Source organism: Rhagoletis pomonella, unplaced genomic scaffold (assembly GCF_013731165.1).
Source record: "Rhagoletis pomonella isolate Grant_MI unplaced genomic scaffold, Rhpom_1.0 Rhpom_scaffold_00003, whole genome shotgun sequence".
NCBI classification, from domain to species: domain Eukaryota; kingdom Metazoa; phylum Arthropoda; class Insecta; order Diptera; family Tephritidae; genus Rhagoletis; species Rhagoletis pomonella.
This window is the reverse complement of record NW_023458557.1, coordinates 37,709,057-37,715,336: the sequence shown is the minus strand read 5'-3', so window position 1 is coordinate 37,715,336 and position 6,280 is coordinate 37,709,057.

Sequence of the window (6,280 nt, the reverse complement as noted above, 5' to 3'; positions counted from 1 at the left end):
TGTTACTGAGCGCGTTGTTTTTACTGTAGCGCGCTGTTGATGCCGTCGCGCGTTATGGCCGCTGCTATGTGCCTTGTTGTACCCGCTGCTGTGGCGGTTGTTGTTACTGTAACCGCGCGTTATTGTTACTGTCGTGCGCCTTTTTTTTGTCCCGCTACTGTGGCGGTTGTTGTCACTGTGAGCGCTGTTGCACCCTTGTTGTTGCAACCGCTGCTGTGGCGGTTGTTGTTACTGAGCGCATTGTTGTTGCTGTAGCGTGCTGTGACCGCGATTGTGGCGGTGTTGTTGGCTTTGCGCGTTAGTGCCCTGCTGCTGTGGCGGTTGGTGTTACTGTGCGCGTTGTTGGCTCGCTGTTGTGGCGTTTGATGTTGTTGATCTGCGCATGTTGAAGTAGAATGGATCTGCTGGAGAAAAAGATTACTAGTTAGAGCGACTCAGATGGGAGATTTGAAACTAGAGTGAAATTTGTATTGTGACATAGAAAATGTACGCGCGGGTTAGGCCATCCACAGTATTTTTGCGAAGCACATCTACCCCATGGACAGCATTGGGCCTCGTTCAGAAAACTTGTACCCTCCATTCCATGGTGACTGGTGGGACAGTGAAAAGAACTCCGCCTTAACCCCGTGCACTCAAGGATGAATTCAGCCAAAACACTTAATCTTTACGAACGATGGTTTTGTGTTGTAAAGTATGAATTATACGCTTTCATTTTCAATAAAAATCGCGTTTATATAATACTCATAGAAATATTAATATATTTAAAATTAGTACTGGTGGAACATCTCCTTGTGACTGGTGTGAGGTAATTATGCATGGAATAAAAGCCTCCATAGACAAAAGCACCGTACAATTAACCGTTGCTGTTTGACAACTTACTTTGTCAACTGTACTACCCTGGCATAACCAACAGCAGCTCCTTAGCCACCACTTACACTTATTACACATGAGGAAGACTTACCTGGCTCGTGCTGATGATGATGGTTGTGTAGTTGTCGTACGGCTCCATAAGCCAGTGGCTGGTGGTTGCTAGACGCCGATCTCGGTACGGTTGCTCCGCATTTGGCCGCACTTTGCAGCAATTGCCAATGTCTTTTGGTGTAGTTCATTCACTTAGTCTTCCATACTTTGTTTCACACATGTGTTTGTGCAGGTGTATATTGCACGGAGTTGTGCGTCTCGAAACTAGGTGTCTCGCCCCCAGTGGATTTGCACAATTTTGTCCTTAAGTGTATAAAAATGTTTTTTAGTTTCGCGCACACGATTTTTTTTCCGCCCACTGGGAATTTGTTTTCTGCACTTCTATAAACTTCTCACTGCACTTTTATTTTCACACTTATTGCCTTATGCAACCAATTCGTCGCCGATATTTCTTGCACTATATATAAATGTTTTATGAATATACCAACGCACTAAATACAAAATTTTATTTTCCCTGACTTTAGGCCAAAACACAATAGCGCAGTGGCAGTGGCAGTGACAGTTTTTAAAATCAGCTGTTACTGCTAATATTGGCAGTCAATGCCGCAGCAAACACAATACGGCGTTGTCAGTGACTGCTTTTTTTGACATTCCCTTTTGTTTGTTTACATTTTTGTTGTTGCCTTTTAGGCTTCAGTGACATCAACAGATGTTGGCTGCGTTTCATTTATGTCAAATTCAGCATGCGAAGTTTGCTGCGATGAAGGCAGTGGCAGTGAATTTAGAATTTGGGCTAAACTGAGCAGTACTGCTAGCTGCCACTGCTGTATTGTGAGTCGTTTCATTGGACACCACACTTTCTAAAAAACAGCTGATTTCGAAAAACTGCCGCTGCCACTGCCACTGCGTTATTGTATTTTGGGCTTTTCGGTTTACGCGCAACTGGTGGTTGTCGATTCAGAACTTCTTTGAAATGGCCGATGGGGAGTGTTGCCAGCTTTTTATACCCCTGCACTGCGGATATATCCCATTTGGAAGAATAACGGGCACTGCGTCTGTTGGACTAGTTCCGTTACTCTTCCAACTGGAATTTGCCGCAGTGCAAGGAGGAATGTCAAAAAATAATGTTCGAGGTGGTCCGGGGTTACCATGTCCCAGTTACACTGAGCCGAACCGGTTGGTAAGCCGCCCTTCAACAGCTTTGCTTCCTCACAGGATAAAATCTATTGGTTTTCAGCTGTCACAATGACATAAGTCATATCAGGGCGATATTTGTGCGGGCTTTTATATCTTGACATCCGCTTTTTCGAAGTATTTCTACCGGGCTTAACTGCAAAAAAATATCTCTGAAAATTGCTAGAATCCAAATTTCACATTTTCGTGGTGAATACGAACGTCAGAATTTTATCTAGCTCGTGGAGCGAGGTCAAACTTGACAGCTTCTAAATGTAATCAGCCTTATCATGAGCTTCATTTTCTCCGAACCGGTTCACTCTCCAACTTTTGATTTCCATGCATTTACTATGGGCGGATGAACAATTTTCGGGCGAAACTCAGGATAAGGCAGAATATTATGGACGGTAATAAAGAATGAAAATCGAAATTGAATCTGATAAAAACAAAAGAACGTACGTTACTTGCAAGTTATAAAATATATGTAAATTTGACAATTTCAGTAACACACAAAAATAGAGCTTCGCACGAGCGTGTGTCTGGTTTGTTGCGCAGGCCGTATGTCAAAATATGAATAATAATACCGCCAGAAAGTTTTAGTGCAAAGGAAAACGTAGCTGTCAACTAGTAATTTGTCGCAATAGATGCCAAGATATAAGCCCTGATATGTATTGTGCCCCACATTCCAACAGATGTGTCAAGTTATAAATTCCATCATGTGAAGACGGCAGTTACAGACAGCTGTCACCAACTATCACTAGCCTCCGCTGGTAAACTTTTATTAACCAAAAAAAAGTAGGCGAACAGACCTGAGGAACTGGTGACAATTAGCGACACCCGTCCGGAGGGAACACAGCTATCGCAAAATGGCAGACCAAGGCGTATTCAATAAGGTGGTATCGGTACGCCAACAACAAAATGTACATGTATTTTGTTTTTGCTTTTGCGGCGAGGACTGTAAAAATTTCATAGGAATGATGTGAAAGAGAACAAAAACAATAAACAATCAACTGCTCCAACCAATCAACAGCAGCCATTTGACATATGAAGCCGCGAGGCGAAGGAAAATAAAAGGGTGCTGCTATCACCTGTTAAATACGCCTTGTGGCAGACATTCCATGCAGTTTTGGTGTTGCCATACGCTCTAGAAAAACTATCAGATGGTGAAATTTATGGCACGCTACCGGGTGCCCTATACGCCGAAGAATAAAGTATTTATATTTTGTGCGGCGAACAGTAACCCATAACATTGTGTTAACAAGTTTAGTAAAGCGTTGTTATTGCTTTAACAAATATTGTAAAGTGTTTTTACTGTATTAGCAAGTATTGTAAATTGTTTGTTGTACAATAAAGATAATTGTACTACAATTTGGTCATCGCTAGCATTTATTTAACAATCCAGCGATACGAGCCGAAGCAAATTTGGGAAAAATCCCTCAAGGTTTCAAGGATAATCGTAACAATATTATCTCGTAAATATAATTTTTCCCCATTTTGGTTAGTTTCTATAATTTCTTTTTCTCCGAGCTAGTAGTATAAAGTTAGTGATCTAGTTTAGTGAGCTTTATAACCACGGAAAACACGACTATTGTCGCATGTGTAAACGAAAAGAGAGTGTGGGTCGTTCATGTAACGGAGTGCGTAAACTTAAAAGATTATCTGATTGATAAAATTATCGGTTTAGATGAATACCACTATTGTTTAAAGTTGATTTGTTGATTCCGGGCACGAAACGTGGGTTTTTGCGTTTCCCCACGCTCTGGGCACTTTTTGCACGTGTTGACACATTTTCGACACTTGTGAGAGATTTACTTATCTTTACGCTTTAATTACAGAAACAGCCCGAAAGGCGTGTGGAACAAAGCTAATAAGTGTAAGATTACCCCTTGCACATAAATACATTTATATTTCCTAAATAATATAAAGTCCTTTAGCACTGATTATGCTTTATTTACCAAAAAAAGGTTATTTTATGAAAAAATTATGATTTTTTTCGTTTTTTTTTTAATATTTTTGGCTTAAATATATAAACAAGCATATAAATTCTATATATCAACTGAACAATAAATTAAATGCCTTTATTTTGACATCAATACCTTTTAAATCCATGTTCTGACCGATAACGAAGACACTTTGAATACGAGTTTTAAGATTGTAGGCTGAAGGCTGTCCACACCGATTGTTAGTGATTTCGTTGACTTTTCTTACATCTTTTGATTACAGTTTTGCTATACCAAATCAAAACCAAAACACTTTCTTTCATATTCTTTTCATTTACAACCTTTAACTTTCATTCTCATTTTACTTTGACCAGCCAATTAATACCATGTTCGGACCGACATCGAAAACATGTTTTCGATGCTTTAACTGGTTTTCGACCTAAAACGTGTGTTTTCTTCCATGTAAAATCTGTCAAACGAACTCCAATTTTCGCTGAAAACTACTTGAAAACTCACGTTTCACTCATTCCTATTGGTCTCTTCACTTGTATTTTAAATATATTTATCGAAGAGGAAGTCATACTTTATCATCTTTACTACGTCAGTTGGGATTTATTGTCAATTGGCTGGCCAAATTAAAATATGAACAAAAGAAAATGTTTGCTAATGATAAGAAAATAAAAAACACAGATTTTGATTTTGGTTTTTCGTAGAAAACCTGTAAACAAAGGATGAAAGAAACGTCAACGAAAACACTAATACCATGTTCTGACCGACAAAGAAAACATGTTTTCGTTGCTAAAACTGGTTTTCGACCTAAAACTTGTCTTTTCGTCCACGTAAAATCTGTCAAACGAAAACCAATTTTCGCTGAAAACTACTTGAAAACTCACGTTCACAAACAATCCCAAAACTCGGTATCAAAGTGTTTTCGTTGTCGGTCCGAACATGGTATAATAATAAATCCGAAATGGCGCATGAACCAAAAATACAAGATCACGTAAGAACGCGACGTTGTATTTGTAACTGGTTTTGAGAAAAAAGTATGCGAAAGCGGGTTCGTCAGCTGAGCGTTTGTTTACATCACAAGCACCACTATTTTACACTTTTATTCAAGTAAAGAAGAGTTAATTCAACATGACAACACATTTTAAAGCATTTTGTTGCATCATTTTACCTAAATTGAGCGTTTAAAGTGGCTGACAATAATTTTGGCTCATTTTGGTTTTCGTTGTTTTCTTTGCTTTGTTTACTTTTCGCCCGTTTTCCAGTGAAACAAGATGGCGTAGAACCCGCTAAAAAAATCTACTTTTTCACTCTCTTGTTCTTACGTGATCTTGTGTCTTTCGTTCATGGAAATGGCGTATGAAAGATGATAAAATATGACTTCCACTTCGATAAATAATCGAAAAAAACTAGTGAAGACACCGATTGGAATGAGTGGAACGTGAGTTTTCAAGTAGTTTTCAGCGAGAACTGGTTTTCGTTTGACAGATTTTACATGAACGAAAACATAAGTTTTAGGTCGAAAACCAGTTTTAGCAACGAAAACTTGTTTTCGATGTCGGTTGTGTGATGTTGTGTAAGAAATGTCAACGAAAACACTAACAACTGGTGTAAACAGCCTTCAGCCCACAATCCCAAACTCGTTTCCAAAGTGTTTTCGTTGTCGGTCAGAACATGGTAATATAATATTTATATAATTTAAATCATCGTAAGAAGTACTATCGATCTGCATTTTGAGTTTTTCGATAGCTGAACGGTTGGTTATCAAGATGTATGCCGAAGAATTTGCTATGGTGCAAAAATAAATTGAATATTGCTGTGCCAAGTATAAGTATACTCTGCGTTTAACTCATATATTATATATAAGTATAAGGGTCAGAATACGCCAAAAATATCATGATTTACAAAGTGGTCTTTAGAATAATCGGTAATTTAGTGAAATTCAATGGCACTAAAGGATTTTTAATAATTTTGAAAATTGTTCAAGTTATAAAGCATGAAAAGGCCCGATTACGATAACCGGGGCGACAAATTTTGAACAGTAACGTCGATAGAGGTTTTTGAAGCAAGTATAACGGTATAATTTTGTTTGATGAGAAACAAAAACTACAGGAGCTACCAAGGGTGAAAGGTGAATTCATAATTTTTTTAAACCCAAATATCTCGAAAAATAAAGCACGGATTTCAGAATCTTTTATGTCATTCAGTAGGAAATATGAATACCTTTAATACGATATACC